Raw genomic sequence first — 19,328 nt, 5'->3', positions numbered from 1 at the left:
CTGGAGGAATGTAAACACCATTAGGAGATGTGATAGATGGACTCTGGCAAACCCTACTGTGGCAGTTTACTGGGTCACTGGCCCTTGCTGCTTCCCTCCCCCTTCTGCCCCAGGTTACAGTTCCCCAAGCACCTTCAGCAGAAGTTGCCATGTGGCTGCACCTCTGTGCAGCTCCAGCTCATTTTGTCATCTTTCAAAGGCCTGAATTCAGCTCCCTCAGAGGTCAGCAGGTCACATTAAACCCCACGTTTTATGGAGGAAAGCAAGGTATAAACCTGAATAAAGAACTGTACGCTGTAGAAACTTCATACGCAATTCTTACACACATTTTTACAGTAGGTTAGTAGGAGTTTAGCCAAATTATTTAAGAACATACAGCCTAACTCAGGGTACTTTTTTTTGGTATATGATTGGATGAATCATACTTGAAGCTAAAAAGGAGAACTGCATTAAGTGACAGATAAACTTGACCTCTGCTTTCTTGAGGACAAAAGTTGCAAACAAGATATTGAGTGCAGTAGCAATGGAAAACTCCCCTGAGTACTTTTTTTGGCAACTTGCAGTTCTATGAATGCTTAATGATATATTTGAAGTGAAAAAAACCCTGTTCTTACATTTAGCTCAACATTTCTTTCTCTAATTTAGCTTTTTGTTGTCTACAATCCAATGCAAGCAGTTTTGGACCTGGAAAAGGCCTGTGCTGTTCCACATCATTTTTTACCAAGAATCTCTTCATTTTCAACTAATAATATGCATTGGATTCACTTTTAAATATTAACATTAGTGCCAGAGAACGTAAGTTCAGTACACAAAGACCTGTCTGAATACGTACAAAATTTCTGAGTGGGTATGAGCTATAGTTATTTTTCGTCATATAAATGAATTTTGCTGCAGGTATACCCTGTCGGTAGAGATTATATCCTCTACTGGAAGTTAAATCAGATTGTCAGCAAATTTGGGTGTTCTGATTTTACATTAATTACACAGATATTTAGCAAGTGTGTTCTTGCTTCCCACTGAACTCCTTTTGTTTGAATGTTTTGATATCTAAGATGGCTTGGGGGATGTACAGCATTACAGAGCTCTTTTTAATGAAAAGACAGATCAGGGAAACTAAAGGGAGAACTGAAGCTCCAGTGTTTCAAATTCTAATGCCACCTTTGATGCTGGTCTCATGGAGACAAAACAAAAACTATCTTACAAAGTTGACAGATGCTTGAAAGACAAAACCGTGGCAGGAGAATGCAGGGTTTCTGCACAACACCATGCACAATTCTTTAGCCCGTATTCCCCGAGCTACTGATCTTCACACCCTGGTCACCACTGCCCTTTCCTTCTTGAAACCATGCTGGGAATGGTTCATAGAGCCAGGTAGAATTTGAATAACAAAGTACTGACATGCTGGCCCAGCACCACAACAGGGGAATGGCAAAGGGTTTGGTTGCCTGATGGTCTGAAGAAAAAGAGCTCTGAAGAGCTGTGAAATAAGAAAGAAGGATCCATGAACAGAAGAAAAATAATATGTTTCTCTAAAATAAAGACAACGTTTGAATCCAGAACACAATTCAGTGGAACATCAGGAATCTTACTGAATGTCAGGACACTTCTGTATTAGAATGAATTTTAAAATCTGATTTTTGACATGTCTTTTGGAATTAGAACTCTCTGTTTTCTAGATCTGAGTTTCAACAGCAGGAAAACATGTACTGCAGCCACTGGGATGATGCTTACTAGTTTTTTGAACAAGCTTCATTGTGTTGCTAGCAGAAGAGCACTTGTGTCTTACATACTCTCTCCTTCCTCTCTGCCAAGACAATCGAGTAGGCTATTGTCTTTGCCTTTGACATGCTGTGATTTGTTATGGTCAGTGAAAAGCTTCTGTTAAATTTGCCTTGGATGGCACAGTCTTGGAAACTCTCACCTCCATTCAATATTCACTTTGGGTTGTGTTTCAGATAGTTTTTGGTTTTTTGCTTACACTGCCAGCCCTGCAAGCTCAGTTTTCTGCCTAAGCTGGGTTCTTACTGGGTCTGCATCACTACTAATAAGGAAGACTCCATAGCTCAGACTTCGTTAACACCTCTGTAAACTGAGGAGATAGCATGTTTGTTCTTCCCCTTAGGTCTCAACCTGCTCTGTCGGTCTAAGAGTAAAAGCCTAGGAAAGGTCATTTTACCTACGAAAGTAAGCAGGTGGGCTCTTACAGAAAAAAAACCCCACAAAGTAAAACCTCAGACAAATGAGTGGTTACTGCTTTTGCATTTTGCCTTTTTTGGAACTTGTCATTCTGTTTTCAGACTGTGCAACAAAATAGAAGCAGAAGATTGCTAGAAACACTGATTGCCTTGAAGAAACAGAGTAGAATCACAGTCCAGATAAATGTGCTTTACTGAACAAGCAGAGTAAGGGCTGTCTGGTGGCTACAATCAACACATGAACTAAGGTAAATAGTGGCATGTTTTAAGTTCTATCACCCTATAGGAATTTCAGGATTTTTTAATGTATTAACACGAAATTAAAAAATAAGGTTTTATGTAACGTCATGGACTTTGAAATGAGGTATTACAATGCTTCATGAATCAGGGACTCACGGTTACCATGAACAGTAGTGCTGTAAGAACCAGGATATTGGAATGAATTAGTGGCCGGGTAAACACAAATGTTATAATGTTTCTCTGTATTCAGTGAAAGTCAAACCAGTAAATTATAAGTAGAAAGCTCCATACTCTACAGTAACTGAAAAGCCAAAGGATATTGCATGATGGACTGCTAGGAATATCTCCTGAGCAGTCAGTTTCACATTCAATCTTTCAGTGAAATTCAAAATGAAGAATAAAGGGAGTAACACTTGGGCAAAACACACCAATCTTCTATGTTATTATCATACAATTTTTCTCTATTCTTATATAACAGTCAAAAGGTCAGGCTACAAAATGCCAAGAACCTACCCATGGCTGATCTGTTAATCCTGGGAATACATAACAAGGAATGCATGGGCAGTCATAAACTTTTAAAGAGCTACAGTAAATCTCTCTGCAAATACTGCCTTCATTTTTACAGTAAAGCAGTTAAGTGAAATAGAAGCAAGTCACTCGTCTCCAGTGAGAAACCCATTTAGGCCGTAATAGTACACCTCATTTTAATCTCTCTCTCCCAATGTCTTTTGCCTTCCCAGAGGTATTTCTGAAAGAAAAAAACAAAACAAAACATAAAGGTTAAGAATTGATATTATCAAGCATTAAACAAGTTTTGTTCACATGACCTTTGTCCACTGTGGAAGTAATTTAATTGTTTTCTTGTCAAAACACTCACCTGTGGTTTTCTGGCAAAGCTGCTTAACGTGCCAGTTTGACACTGTTCAGAGGCCTCTCCCTAAAACCCAGGTCCGTTTCTTCTGCAGTTGACCAAAAACAATACTTACATGCTAAGCAAGGAGGGTAGTTCCTATATGAGATGAAAAAGATAAATGAAAACTAAGAAAAATAATTTCATCATTTTCTCCCTGAATTATAACCAGAGATATCACATGCAAACTAACAACTGCATTTACAAGAACAGGCAAAGGATTGAGTGATGTTTGTCCACTGAAAAAATGCTTTTAAGCTACACTCTCTCTTTGGTTAAACTTCCAAGAATAAATCTTTATGAATGAAATTCCACAAAATTGGTGTCTGCTTTTACTATTTCTTTTCTTCTTCTTTTTTTTTTTTTTTTTTTTTTTCCTATTAGAAAAACAAATGCATAACAAGAAGGTTTCTCCTCGGCCTTCCATTGACTTCTCAGGTTATTTGGGCATTCCAAGTCCCTCCCCAGTGCTAGTGATATTTATTTATATAGGTACATGACAGAACTGAGAGAAGGTGGCTCATTTTCCTTAGTGCTTACAGGCTGTGCCACTTGTCCTGCAGTCAGATCCATAGGAACTGATTTTTTTACAGAAGTGTAATTCAAATTCTGTCCGCATTGCTGTGCACTGATCTAAAACACTAACCATTTTGTATCAGATTATGGGCTTTAGGTGTAAATGAAAACCCAAGTTTAAGTAGTTCCACAGCTAGAATTTAATACTGGAAAGGACTTCGCCTGAGGAATCAAATTCAGTTTCCTCATAGCTACACACCACAGATAATAGTTATCAAATGCAGAACCATCTACAAATACCTGTTCTGACACCAACCTGCTGACTGAAGAATATGAACATGAGACCTCAGTAACTCCAAACAATTATCCTGTTCAGCCTTAGCTCTTTCTGTTTGATGGCCAGTTAGTCCTCAGGAGACAAGGAGTACAGAGTCCAAGTAATCCAAGTCTAAAATCCACAGTCTTCACCTGCTTTTTGTCCAATGAGAGCCGAAAATTTGGCTAACCTTGCTAATATCTTCTTCCATCCCTCAGAGTATCTTCCCAGTCAATAACTCCTGTCACCCACTCTGTTTCAGTGCTGTCTGGAAAACATCAGCTCCATTCTTCACCTTCCTCCAGTTCCCATCCCATTAAAACCAAGAGAAAGCTATGAGAGGAAATACATCAGGAAAGCTCTCTATACATTGTCCAGAGATTTTTTTCTTCTTTCATAGGGGAGAAAAGACCAGGTCTCCAAAAGTCCGCTTCTGAATTCAAAGTGTTGCCCAGTTCTAGAGGAGATAGATCCTTTTTGTGCTACAGAAACAAAGGGGTGCTCATCAGAGAGCTGCAAACTCAAACACAGAAGGAAATCTGTGAAACGTTACACAGGACTTTGTAAAACTCGATTTTGAATTTTGTCTGCAGGCTGCAAGTTTTGAAATCTTTCTTTGTCACGTCCTTTATTCACTTCTCATGCATTAATGAAAGAATTGTCACATGCATCTGTGATGTTTATCTTATTAAAAAAAAAGGTACAGAAAAGATAGAGGAGAAAATGAAGTGATTATCAAAGTGCCATTGTTTATGGAAAGAGAACAGATGAAAAAGTAAATATACATTATGACAATAAAGCACCAGCAATTTTGACAGTTTTGAATTATTTTGACAAGCATTTATTTTGTGGATATTTCTGTGTTATGGTGGACATGGGTGATCCCATGCTGAACTAATGGTACAATGATAAGTTCTCAAGATGTGGAAGTCGTTGTTTGCTAAAATAACATAAGAGCAGCAGAACAAATTCACCACACAAGTGAGCAGACATTCAGAGCTGTAACTCTGTTTTCCAGTGCTGTGCCTTACTACATCAGGACTTAATTTTGATACAATGGAGTGTTTATAACTCTTGCTGGAATAAATATGTAGAAACTTTGCCTAAGGTAAACCTGATTTTTAAACTTTGCTCTCGTCTTCTTACAATACCTGAAGTACAAAAATAGTGCATTAGTGCAAAATATATTTTATTTTAACCAATTTATTTATGTCTTTCCTCTTATGGCAATTAAAAAACAGTTCAATACTGGTATTATATTGACACAGCATTTATGTGCCTTCTGTCCACTTAAAAGGTAAACATCTAGGGACATCTGGAAAGGCAGTGTCTTTCCATTGTCTGAGTCTCTGTATGTCACTTCATTGTAAACATTTAATAATAAATTAGAAGTTACAGGGTTGGCATGACAGCTATTGTCTACTTCCAGCAGCTAGCATGGGATCTGTAGCTATTAATATATATACACCCAGGACACAGTATTCCTGTAGCTTTGTGCAGATTTTTATTCAAGTCCGCACTGAACTAAAGCATCACAGATTAAGGTAATTTGCTCTCTCAATGGCAGTCTTTTAAAGAGTGTGTTAGTTAGCTCATTATTAGTTAGTGTGACCTTTACTGTACAGTTATAATCATTTAAGGCAATGTTGTAAACCAGCTTGAGTTAGTTTAGGATTTGTAAGTCTTACTTGGTTATATATACTATTAAATACACATGCCATATATTTAAAAGAGCTATGAATTGTGTGTGTGTGTAATACAAGCATGGTTTCTATACATAGGGGATTAACTTTAAAATAGAGAAGGACACAAAATAAATTTAGCAGATATTACAATATGAGAGACACGGAAGCAATGCCAGTGAATTTATGGTTAGTAAATGAAAATTAAACCAAGAGTGACCTACACAGTGGTCCTCAGTAAACTAAATTATCAGTATTGTTTTGCTTCATTATGTATTTTATATATATCAAATAAAATCTGAACTTTTGTGCCTTTTGCCTTTTTTTTTTTCCCTAGGTCCTGGGACAGCTCAGTTTAACAAAATAAAAACTACTTGATATTCTGCCAGCTTCAAGTCAAAATGCTAGTCCTTACTTTTATATCAAGGTAGATTTGCATCATGTTAACATTTGTTATGGTTAGCTACAGAAGGAAAAAGTGCTATAAACTTTGAAGTCATGCAGCTGCACAAACCATTATACCAGTGTAAACTTTTACTTGGAAGGCTGTGCGCTTTTGTCTTTAGTCCTATATTTTATCCAGTGACTATTTAACATATAATACAGAAACAGCTTTGAATGGAAAAGAGGAAACCAAGGATGCTCTCTTCCAAAACAAATATCCTGCTTGTAAGCAGGCATGCAGCTCAGAAGCTTTCAGGTAAGACTGGAAGGGACCTTTGGGATTTAAGCAGCACCTGAGCAAGAGCCTCCAGGTTCACTGTTTTGAATTTGCATAGTGGAACTCTGCCTGACTGCCCTTTTCAGTATGTTGACTCCGCATGATACTGTGCAAAGATCCTCACGCTAGTGACACATGACCTAATGTCTCTATCTTCCTATACGATCTCAGGTATATGGCAAGCTCAGCATCTCTAACCCTGTGTAGTGTACTGTGCTGTAAACACATAGCCTAAAATCTTTATTGAATTTTGCTTGCATTTCCTAAACTAAAAAAAAGGCAAGGACTTATCAAGATTCATTTGCTCAAAGATTTAATGTCCCCACAGATACTATATATTAAAAAAATAGTCCCCTCTTTGCCACTGAAGGTTTTTCACAAGTTGCTATTGATCATGGCTGTAAACCTGAGCGTATCCAACTGCATATTTGGCTGTTATCTAGAAATATTGTCTGTGATATCATTGCCTAGTGCTAAACTTTAAATTCAAGCCAGCATTGCCACACAGTGAGCTAAGCCACCTCTCCCCTCAAAAATCCGGATTCCAGCAGGATCCAATGGCACAAACTGGCAGCAACACACCACTACTCAGAGAAAATGTCTGTCTTCTCAGCACCTCCTCACTCACATCATCCCCACAAGCAGCAAGTCCTCTTATGAGCTCTGACAAGTGAAACAACAAGTCTGTTAAGTGAAGTGCCTATGGAAAATACAAAATTCTCAAGGAACATTTTCATGTGTATTCAGATAACAAAAAAGCTTTAAAAAGTCCTCTTACATGCAGCTGCATCTACTGCTTTCCATTCAAATATGACTGCATCGATTTGCTTAAGGCAAGCAAAGGTGTTCCAGGGATTTCTCAAAGTATCCCAGATTCCCTACAAAATGTGCTTTTGTAGGCTACTTCGTTGACTGAATCCTTAAAATGGAGCTTGTGGGAATAACAAAGACTTCCCCCAACCTAAAACGATATCACTGAGACTGCTCACCTATTAAAAAACCTGGGGGCGCCGGGTCTTATCTACCACTCATAAAGCCAGTCCCCAACCTACACGAGCAGTGAAGTTCTACAGGAAATATCTACTCTCCTCGAGAAGTGAGTTAACCACATTCTCTCTCAAAAATGCAAATTGTCAAATATTGTTGGAAGAGTATTACAGACTGAAAAAAGCCTATGTGTCAGGCAGACTTACCAAACAACACTTTCCAGTTTTCTTCCTATGGTGAGACTGTTGAAAGCTCAAACTCTTGCAATATCACCATAATCACACATATCCCCCAGTCACGCTTTTCACCCAGGCAAACACCAAAACAGTCTCAGGAATGCTAACCAGAGTCCCATGACTTAAGAACTTTTTTCTTCTGATCCTCAGAACTAAACAGGCTTCTTTGGCAATACATCTAGATATCTTTGCAAACACTATCATATGGTATTGGTGGCTCACATGCAGAGTAAATGAGATGGCACAAATAATTCTTTCATTGTTGACATATGGGTTTCAGAAACTCATTATGGTCACTTTTTCCCTGCTAAAATTTTCAGCTTACAAGTTATCAACATCCTGTACTTACATATGATTGACAGTCTCTTCTCAACTGTGAACACCAGGGAGGTTGTGAATTGCAAATTAGTTTTGGGACAGAGATCCAGGTCTTTGATCTGCCTCATCAAAATTAGGCACAGAAACTTCGTATCAAAGAAGCACAAAGCTTTTAAATTATGCAATAAACAAAACATGAGCCATATAATAATAATTCCAATTACACTTATTGTTCTGAAAGATACAACAAAGATTCATAAAGAATCTGATGAATCATTCAAATATGAAGTAAATTTTATTAGCAAGGGCTGGATGACTAGAGTTAGTCTTAATACTATTTCCAATGTTTATGAAGGATATTGTAATTTACTTTCTTTCAAATATTCAGACACTTCATAATGTCAATGCAGATGGTGAACCGGGTTTAGAAATCAGTTGCTCTTAATTGATGTTCTTCTTATAATTTTAGTATAATTCCAGAAAATCTCTCTCAACTTGCAACAATTGAATGCTATATATTTTATATATGTGTGTGTTATAACGGATGTATGTATTTTGTATAACTTCTTTGTAGATTATGAATACATCATAACAGCCTAACTCATAAGAATAAAACCTATAATTCATTGATAAGTTGAGGAAAATTATCTTTCAACATTTACAGCAGTTAGTAGTAAGAGTTAGAATCAGTTAGGTTATTTAAGGCATGTAATGCATGTGTTATGGAATTCTGTGCTGAGCTGTATGTCCTACTCTGGAAGATGAAATGTACATTTCTTGGAAAAAGTATAATGATATTGCTCTTGTGAATACAGTAATAAGTACCTAATCTGAACAGCTTTTCAAGAAATTGTTTTTCACATTATATACTTCCACACACTAAAATTTTTTGGTTTGAAACTCTTTGGCCTGTGTCATGCAGAAGATTCAGGTTAAAAGTTCATCAACCTTCCTTGCATTCAAGTCTGTAATTTACTAGAGACACACTAAATAAATACAAAACTTACTCTCAAGTCCTATGAAAGCAGTGTTGAATTTTGCTCTTTAATCTAGATGCTTTGGGGTTTCCCCCCCACACACACTAGTGCTGATGTGATGGGCTGATTGCCCAGAACAGGCCCAGGGTGTAATGGAGATGCAGCGCATGCTCCACCAGCCTCCCCAGACACAGTCCTCCAAGTGCTCATGAAAGGATTTTCACAAACAATTGATCCAAAATGCCACTTGGAGTTCAAAAAGGCAACAGCTTCATTTTTCATTAAAAATACATATATCTTTCCATCGTTGAAGCTGGCACAGTGTTTTTTATGTGTCACCCATCACCCTGATATCTCAACACCTGTAAAATGTTTTGAAATAGAAATTCTATCTCCACTACACCTATTCTCTTCCCTTCCAAAACATGGAGTAAGTAGCATGACTACTGAAATAGCTTAACTAGATCACAGCTCAGTTCCTAGCTGTGGGAAATGTGGTGAATGTGCTGAAGAAATTTGAGACAAACAATTACACTTCTTTTTAAAAATCAATTCTGAATTCAGTCACCTTGATTTTGGAATTAAATTGCCTTTTATTATATTCTTGGTCCAGTTCTGAGTTCTTGGTTCCCTCATTCAGTAACTGGAGGGCAGTTAAGAATGGGGCAGATGACTGTCACACTTTCATGGCAAGTTATTTCACATTCGGTTTCAATCAGTGCCTTCTCAGACAGGTGTGTATGTCATCTACATACTGAGGTAGTGCTTACTGGCCTAATGGAGACAGTTTTCCAAAAATTGTTCAGGCAGGCTCTCCTGCTTATGTCCTCACCATCCTTGAATAAGGTTTCTTGTGGATTTTGTACCAAATCATGTAGGGAGCTGAACCTCATATGACTGCAGATGTGAGCCTTCCATCACGTTTATTTTTGGTGCTGTTGGGAAAAATTGCACAGGCTGTAGCAAAAGATTTCAGTGTATTCCTCTGGCTTCTTCTGGGTGTGATGGATGCAACTGGTGATGTGCAGGGGCACAGCTGGCAGGAGCGTGAAGGCTGCCAGCAGGGCTGAAGGGCCAGCAGCTGCCTCTCAGACACCCTCTGCACTCAAGTGGCCCCAGAGACTGACAGCTGGCTCTGAAAACTGGACTTTGATGGGTTTCCTCATCTTCTTGCTTAGAAAAGGGAGGATACATATTGCATGCTCGAGAGGTCTCCAGGTAATGAGTAAAACTCATTTTGGCACTGAGCAACCCATATACTTCAGGACTGCAGTTGTATTTCTTTCTGACATATGTGGAGCTGGGGAAGTTACAGCATCACTGGCCATTCCCTGCAGCCGTTCTCCTCCAGTTATGTTTCACAAGCTTTTCAGCCTATCTGTCAGATCATAGAATATTCTCTAGACCCTAATTTGCTTATATTTAGTCCTATCCTGCAGCATTTCTTGTGTTCCTGAACCTTTTCTTTCAGTTTGCTAGTGGCAAGCCACTTCATATTATTAACAGTCATAGACCTACAGGAAAAATATTAAATTATGCATATGTTTACTTACATTCTTTGTTTACATTACATTTGGAGATCAGAAAGTGAATAGGAGTTTTTCTATGATGATTCACTCCATTCAATGTCCCTTTGGTGTACTAGTTGGAAGGGTTCACAATGAGCTGAAGTCTCCACTGAGTGTAATGAAACCCACACTCCCAGAGGCAACAAATATTTTATTGTGTCAGTTGAGAAAGGTTTCCTGAAAGCAAGTCTTTTCAGTCTCTTTATTGCATATTTGAATTACTGTGTTAGGATTTTATCAGGCCAAACTGGTATCAAAGCATGAGGCCTAATCAAGACAACCACTGATGCTCATGTGCAGGGGGTGTTTTTCGGCACTGGATGAAAAGAATCACTGTAGCTGAAATAATAGACTGGATAAAAGAAGCAATCCTTTTAGGAAAATACAAATTAAATTAGATCGCAACACTCTCAATGCAAGAGTAAAGCCATAGAAGAACATTCACATCTAGCAATTATATCAATGACTAATTCTTACAAGGTGGCAGCAATAGCCACTGAATCTACATCAAATTTGATCCTACAGTCAGGTGTCCACTTTTATCTTTATATTTGCTTCCAAAAGGTAACTTCATGTGAGAGATATCTTTTGATACCCAAAACTGGAAACGCTATATGTATCTAGCTAAGATATTACACAGCATCTGAGGTTCATTTTCATCTCCTTTGGTTTCTTTTAATATTCCTATGTACTACTGCTTTAATATGTGCAATCAAGGAAAAATCACCAGGCAAAGTATAATATTTTTCCTACCTCTCCTGGAGCTTCAGGGACATATCCACAGCGAATTTGCTTCGAAGACTTCCACATATGGTACACTTAACACATCGATTTTGAAGATTTCAAAAACCACCTGCAGATGGGTCTCCCTTTATATTACTCAAACCACTGACAAAGCAGGACAATGGTTCCACCTGTTGCCTGCAGAAGCAGCTAAAGCAGAAAGGACTTTCTTGGAAGAGGATGAAGCTTACCTACACAGGGCCACCCCATCACTCTGGACTGTGTGGGAAAAAGCTACAGTTTTAGAGTCAAGCAGCATACTACCAGTTGGTACTTCTGTTAACTCTTTTTCCTGAACAATGTGTGGCATTGGGAAAAAAAAAAAAAAAAGGCAAGCCAAGAACCTGTTGGTAAGAGTACCTATAAAAGCTATCAAAATAAATAAAAAAGACTGAGGTGTGCCAGCTTTCCAGGCTTTTAAATTCAGTTTCATGCATAACTGCTTTTATACCACATCCTCCACAGTGCTTCATTACTCACCCTCACTTTTTAACGTTTAAAAACATTTATAGCATTTATCACTTGTGTATCACTGCTACTAGAGTGGAGGTGTGTGGGAGATCCTTACTGCCATCATGCTATTCGTGCTGCCTCTCTGTTAAACCCTTTTCCCCTATCCTGTGTGTCTTGTTTCTTTAGATGACAACTCTCTGAAATACAGGATGCCTCTTCCTCCGTGTTGTTACTGCTTTTAGCTCAACTGGTTTGTAGGCACTATCGTCACAAGTGTAACAATTAACAGTGCAAGGCAAGCTCTGTGTTCACAGGAGTTTGGAAGGAACCAAGGTCCAGTTTCAAGCTATGCCACAGTTGTGCACACTCTCAATCAAATGCATTTTCAACTTCAATCGTCAAATATAATCTTCAACTGACATTTAACGGCTTAATTTGCTGTGCCAACAAAGTGCCATACATGTAATGCTGCTTTTTGTGGATTTAAAGAGGAAGTCGTTTTAACATGGGCTCATACTGTTCTTGAACAGTGCAAACTCATATTATAATTGAAAAAAGAGAATCTATGCACAAGCTTAAATCTGATTAGACTCTGCAGGATGGAGAAAATACTAGTTACCAGATAATACTAGTTAATAGATAACTGGCATAGTAATTTGTGTATTAACTATGTTAGTTAATGGCAATACGAGTCACCCCAGAACGCAATCTTTCCTTCTTCTATTTGTTTGTGGTCAGCATCTTGTCCTCAACTGAAAGGTGATTTGTAATTATGGTTTGTGAATTATAAGCAGTCTAGACTAAACTCTTTAGACTGAGTTTTGCCCTCTTCTCCATGTTTCAAGTATTCCTTCTATAGAGCAATTGCTCCAAATAATTGCCACTGCTGTCATGTTTGGCACCAAAATAAAGTGACGTGGTACCAGTGACAGAATTGCTTAAAAAGTATTTAGCAGTTACCTTCCCTATTTTTGACTTTTAGAACTTAAGTTCAGCTGTTAAAGGTGTAAAATATTAATACTAGAGAAATATTGCCCAAATAAGCTGTTACAAAAATAACCCTTTATGTAATCTTCAGATTTTTTTGTGAAAGTTACAGCAGTATTTTTGCACTAAGTTTTTCTTTTTAATGGCAGATAAACTTCCATACTGGAATCACAAGCAGGTAACTACTTTGTTCATGTTTAAGGCCAAATAAAGCAAGCCTCCAATATTTATGTACATCAGGCTATCACTGTTCACTTGACAACAGCAATCCAAGACTGTTTTACTATAAATGGGAAGGATGATGATGTGCCATAGTGTATGCATTTGGACAGCAACAGGAAATGCTGTTTGTTAGAGAAGACCCCTTCTTTCAACAAATAAATAGGTTTAGGGTAAATATAAAGCAAGAGAGGGGTTGTTTTACACTCACGGTGAGGTTCTAGTTTAGTTTTTTTAGGCTAGAACAATGCATTCTCTCAGCCACTGGAAAAGGCTGCCATGTATGCAAGTAAAAGCAAGAACAGTCAGCAATGTTGACAATCCACTGATCCTTAACAAAGTGCTGTTGATTTCAAGAGCTCTGTACATCACTATTGCACGAGTAAGAAACTTGACCCATATTGTCCACTGAAAACAAAACAAAAAGAAACCACTAAGGCTACTGGAGTGCAGCTTTTGCTTAAGCTACAGCATTCTCGATCAGAAAAAAATGCATTGCTTTTCCAGTATTTGTGAAGTAATGTGTGTTTTCATGGTCAGACATTCTTGTTTATATATATCAGGTGCTGTCAAACAGAACTCTTACAAGTACCAGTTTCATCTGGATTCAGAACGTGTGCTTAAGCCTAATCCAAACTGGTACACTGATTTTGGACTCAGCCTTTCCTTGATTACTGCAGATGGCCCTACCCAGAAAGTCATTCCTAAGTATGAGTAGTGTGGCTGTAATCCTCAAAGAGAGGACTCTGTACTGGATCTGGCTGGGTCAGAGATATTTCCTATTATCTTCCTACCAGTGCTAGTACATTCCAATTATTTTAGAGAGACTGGGATTTCTAGCAGTTTTCGACACTTTAAAAACCATCTCAGTCAGACCTGCTCTGAGTAAGTTTGCATTTGACAATGGCAAGTGGTCATTCAGATGTCATACGGGCTCCTGAGTGCAGTGTTTGTGAGCTTATCCAAAACCTTGAAATTTCTGTTCAGTTGTGATTTGAGCTCACAGCTACCTGAATTTCTGCAAGGCAATTTTTAAGACTTCTTTGAGCAGGTTTACACTGCAACTGATGCAGAGGTCCTTAACCGTGAAACATACAGGCTAGGTCTGGAACCAGCACTTTACAGCCGACTGGAAGGTGGAGACTAAGCTACTTCACCCTGGCACTGAAGCAACATAAGGCAGATACATCACCTTCAGCGTCCAAAATTTGTTGCTGCACTGCTTTCTGTAGAGATGCCTAAATTTTCTGCTAGCATGCATTCACAAAACTAAACCAAATTAACCAAATTCTTCTCCTAAGAAGGATTCTCAAACTGCATTCCCAAACTCCCTGCCTAGCACACCCTGTGCAATGAGGACAGGAGGTCTGCACGATAGAGGATCTCTGTATTTCTTTCCCTATAATCCAAGAATAACAGTACCCACCTTGGGGGAGGGAGCTTCATTTGCAAATTTCCCTCGTTAGCAATGATCTGAATCCAAATTTCCCACCTCCCTTGAAAATGCAATTGGAAGTTCTGGGAGAAACCCTCTCAATTTCCCCTCTCAGTGTTTTTCAACTTCGCATAAATAATTAAGTATTCATGAGGATAAGGAGAAGGAGAAAGTGACTTTGCCAGGCTGTGGTTAAGGCACTCACATTGGAAAGCCACATCTGAATCCCTATTCTAATGAATATTTAATTATCCTTCTGATACCAGACAAGCTGTGGAGGCATCTCCATTCCCTCCTCTCTCACTCCTTATGTTACTCTGGTCAAGGAGCCTGGGCACCAGCAGACCGAGAATTTAATAAGCGTCAAGACTCCAGAAACTAAACACTGCAAAGCTAAACTGAATATTTCAAAGACTTTTCATGGTCCTGATTTTAACAGCCAGTGGCCTGCCCAGCATTCCTAGAGAGCTGCAGAGTTGGTTCAGTGTTAGCAGCCGTTGGGTATTTTTGGTGGTTGTTCCTTTTGCTGACAGAAGTAACAGAACAATTTGCCAGTGAGCAGCATCCTCAGCTTGCCTGGAGCCAGCTGGCAGCTCTGAGACACAGAAGTTGGGGGACCACGCCAGCAGCTCGGTTATGAACTGCTGCAAAAGCTTAACCATCCACGGCCAACCCAAATGACAGAACGAAGGTGAGGCCAGTGGGATTTTGGCTGCCTCATGTGACAGCAATAGGGCCCCACCTGAGTGTGCAAAAAAACCAAAAGCGTTTCACCATCCTTTGATGTAAACTTGCCTGCAAAGGCTGCTGCAGACAGCCAAGCCTTGGGCGTCACAGTGTAAAGAAGATACTAAGCTACTGGAGAGTGTCCAGAAGACGGGTATGAAGTTGGTGAAGGGTTTGGAGGGGAAGCCATGTGAGAAGCGGCTAAAGCCACTTGGTTTGTTCAGCCTGGAGGAGACTGAGGGGAGACCTCATGGGGCTACAGCTTCCTCACAAGGGGACGAGGAGGGGCAGGCGCTGAGCTCTTCTCTCTGGTGACCAATGACAGAACCCGAGGCAATGGCAGAAGATGTGCCAGGGGAGGTTTAGGTTGGACATGAGGAAAAGGTTCTTCCCCCAGAGGGTGGTGGACACTGGAACAGGCTCTCCAGGGAGGTGTCACCCCCAGGTGTTCAAGAAGAGACTGGACAAGGCCCTCAGACACACGGTGTGAACTGTGGGGCTGTCCTGTGCAGAGACAGGAGTTGGATTTGATGATCCTTGTGGGTCCCTTCCAACTCAGGACATTCTATGAGTCTAAGCAATTCTGGTGCTGGAAACGGCCACTGGTGACCCCAGAAGGCTTGTTCCTGCTCTTTTCCCATGCCTTCTGAAGAGAAGCTGCTAAATTAATGCATACTGTGATTAAGTTACAAAAGACATACCCATCATTAACCAATTGACATGATAAATGCTTTCTGACCACCTGCAAAACGAGGGGATCTTTTTCAAGTTTTAGATCCTTCTGCACGACAACAGGGAGACAGAAGATTAAGTAATACATTGTTTAGAAGCAGAGTGCTTAGTTTACATTTAACTAATAATTAATAGATGTATTGTAAGGAAGAAACTAAACAATTGTAGCTAACATCATCAGTTATTTCTTAGTATAGACGTCAAAATTTTCGAAAATTTTAATGCATATGTAATAATTATGTGAATATAAGCAACGCAAGAGCATCCAGTGTTCGGAGCACTTACGGAGCGTGGTCCCCAGCGCTGTCCATAAAAGAACGCCGCTTAACAGTATGACTCCGCTGTTAAGGTGATTTCCCCGTTTCACCCCCACTCCCTGCGAGTGTGAAATTCAGCCGTCAGTCGGCGGGGGGCGCTGCAGGGAGCCGGGCCGGCCGGGCCGCGGCCCCCACGGGCACAGCCGCTCCCGCCGCCGCCGCCGCCTCGGGGGACGCGCCGGGGCGAGTCGGGGCGGAGCCGGGTGCATGATGTCATCAAAAGGCGCCGCGGCCGGTGCGGAGGTTGGTGGGGGCTCGGCGCGGGCCCGGCAGGTAAAGCCGCGGCCGTTGGGCCCCGGCGGCCGCTCAGGCGCCCGGCGGGGCCGGAAGGGGAGGGGGCCGGTAGCGACCGTTTGTCCCGCTCGCCTCCCCCCGCGCGGCCCCAGGAGCCGGCGGTGGCGGCCGCCGCGGTGAGCCCGCCCGCTCCGCCAGCTGCGGGCGGAGGAGCAGCGAGGGGCTGAGCTCTTGGTGCCCCGCCGGCGGCGGCGTCGGGCCCCTGGGCGCTGGCGGAGTTACCCAGTCAGCGTCCCCGCCTTGCCCGGTAAACCGCGCTGCTGCAGGGCCGGAGGCGGCAGAGTGGTCAGAAAGCGGAGCGGTGCGGGGTGTGCAGCCAGCGGTACCTGTCGTCTTCTTTCACGCTGCTCCTGCAGCTCCAGTCGGTGCCCGTCACGTAGGACTCGGTCCTAAGTATGTATTTTCCTGAACTTGAAATCCAATTCCGGTCACGCTCGTCACAGCTGATTAACAAAGTTTTCCGCGCCTTGGCCTCTTTAACACATGGAAACATACAGGTGAAACTCGTGTCTCAATAAATGGCATTTTGTAATTCATCTGTGGATTTCAGCTCAGTTGTGTGTTAGGTCCGTTACTCAGGGTAGTGCTTAGTTTTGCTGTGTTCAAGCTGAGCGTCTGAGGTAGCTTGCCAGTGTGAACACTGCAGAGAGTTCAGTGTTTATAAATATATAAAGGGTGAGTGTCACAAAGATGGAGCCAGGCTCTTCTCAGTGACAACCAATGATAGGACAAGGGGCAATGGGTACAAACTGGAACACAGGAGGTTCCACTTAAATATGAGAAGAAACTTCTTCACAGTGAGGGTAACAGAGCACTGGAACAGGCTGCCCAGGGAGGTTGTGGATTCTCCTTCTCTGGAGACATTCAAAACCCGCCTGGACGCCTTCCTGTGTAACCTCATCTGGGTGTTCCTGCCCTGGCAGGGGGATTGGACTAGATGATCTTTTGAGGTCCCTTCCAATCCCTGGCATTCTGTGAGATGACTTTTTCAGATTCCAACCTTAAGGAAATAGTTCTCTCACATTATAGGTGGTATTTGTAAATGACAGCTGCATTGAGTTAAAAACAGTAATTCTGTTTCAGTACAGATTTCATTTGGACACCTCCTATGTATGAGTGTCTTCTCACCTGCATGCTTCATCTCCTGAAAATCACACACAGACACACCTCTTCATTGTGTATGTGGAGTGGAAATAAAACCCAAAGTAATTTTGCACCTCTTTAATGCTGTTCATTGTGTACACAGAATCACTGAGTTTGAAGGGGACTGCTAAAGATTGTCTAGTTCAATGCCCCAGGTCCAGCAGGCTTAGGTATAGCAGTTTACCCAGGATCATGTCCACCGTTTTGTAAAATAAAAAACTGAAAATTCCATCCTTAACACAAATGAGTTTTCTGTAAATGTAGTAACCGTAGATCTGTGGGCAGGAATTTCTAAAGTGTTTAGCTGTATATATTCGGGCTCTATATATTTGGGCTCTGTTTAATGCTGTTAGGTATTTGCTCACTGCTGTAACACAAAGAACTGCCAATGCACTAATGAGATTTTATGGGGAATATCAGGATGCTATTCCTAGCTTATTTACTGACAGTAAGTTATGCCTCTGTCTCAATCTTTGTTTAATTATGTGGTTTTCTTTGGGAGTGGGTATTTTTGGGGCAGAAGAGGACTTTGATTTTTTGTTGTTTATTTCAGCTGAAAGAAAGAGTTTTCTATTTTAACTTGTAATTTCAACTCATGGGAAGCAGCTTCCACTGCTGCTGCCTTGTTGTTGGTAAAGAGAGTCTGTGCTGCTTTGACTCAAAACAAGTTAATGTTCTTCATGTAGTTGGAAACCTTTTTTTTTTTTGTAGCTAGCATGGTCATTTTTTGGAATTAGTTTGAGAACAAGAAGATAACACCCTGGGACAGAGTTGTCTGGGAGCCAAGGACATTCTGGGCTCTGCCCAGAGGTGTGAGGCATCGAGAAAGCGGGACATGGATGGGGCAGAGCTTGACTGACACCCAGACTGATCCGTAAGAGTATTCTATCCCATTAGCATCATGCTTCATATTTAAGGAGAGTCGGGATCTTCTGGCTACTCCTGGAGCTGGGAGAGAGACCTCTTTGGAGGAGTTCTGTTTGGGAGTTTCTTTGGTTCGGCCTTTTGCCTTCCAGCGGTTTGCAGAGGCCTCTGGGCCTTTCTGCCTTTTTTTCTCTTCTCCTGGCATCAGGTGTTGGGACCATGTGCTACTTCCTGGGACTGGCTGCTCGGTGTGGACAGATTTCATGAAGAATTGCATCGAGTATCTTTTATTTTATATTTTATTCCCATTTTATAGATATTATTAGTAGTATATCAGTCTTATTTTATTAAACTGTGTTTATCTCAATCCATGAGTTTCTCCCTTTCCTTTCGATTCACTCTTAATTTTGGGGTGTGGAGGGGGGTGAGTGAGCAGCTTTCGTGGTTATATTGCTAGCTTGAGTTAAACCATGACAAGGTCTTCCATTGTGTTCATTATTGCTATGGTTTCCAGACTTAAAGGAGGCTTCTGGAAAGACACCAATTGCTTTGTCAGGGGATGTTACTAGTTGAATTAACTTTCACAGCAAAACCTCATTACTCTGTGTGCTGGTTTTCTTGTGACGCAGAGTGAGGTCTGTAAGTCTGCAAGCTCTTCTGTATAGATTGGATTGCAATAGTTTAACAGTAGCAAATATTTCTCTTAGTT

The 19,328-nt window shown here is 40.8% G+C and overlaps 1 protein-coding gene and 1 long non-coding RNA gene across 24 annotated transcripts in view; one reads left to right on the top strand and one right to left on the bottom strand.

The window, feature by feature from the left end:
* Window positions 1-1,649: 1,649 nt before the first annotated feature.
* LOC136001998 (uncharacterized) lies at window positions 1,650-16,483 on the bottom strand. The gene is made up of 4 exons (XR_010607874.1): window positions 16,287-16,483; window positions 4,178-4,659; window positions 3,313-3,444; window positions 1,650-3,183 (listed from the first exon to the last, which is right to left on the bottom strand). It is a non-coding gene; the product is annotated as an uncharacterized LOC136001998 (long non-coding RNA).
* Window positions 16,484-16,570: 87 nt separating this feature from the next.
* AOPEP (aminopeptidase O (putative)) overlaps window positions 16,571-19,328 on the top strand; it is a 199,283-nt gene continuing 196,525 nt past the window's right edge. For 22 of the 23 annotated variants that reach the window (XR_010607783.1, XR_010607782.1, XR_010607780.1 and 19 more), the window contains exon 1: window positions 16,626-17,005. The gene's annotated coding sequence lies outside the window, so the exon portion shown is untranslated. Of the gene's footprint in view, window positions 16,592-16,625; window positions 17,006-19,328 lie in introns of those variants that run through there. The other variant, XR_010607772.1, reaches the window with a different exon arrangement.

Source organism: Caloenas nicobarica, chromosome Z, assembly GCF_036013445.1.
Source record: "Caloenas nicobarica isolate bCalNic1 chromosome Z, bCalNic1.hap1, whole genome shotgun sequence".
Taxonomy (NCBI): Eukaryota; Metazoa; Chordata; class Aves; order Columbiformes; family Columbidae; genus Caloenas; species Caloenas nicobarica.
The sequence above is the reverse complement of the archived record's forward strand: the minus strand, read 5'-3'. Positions and strand labels throughout refer to the sequence as shown.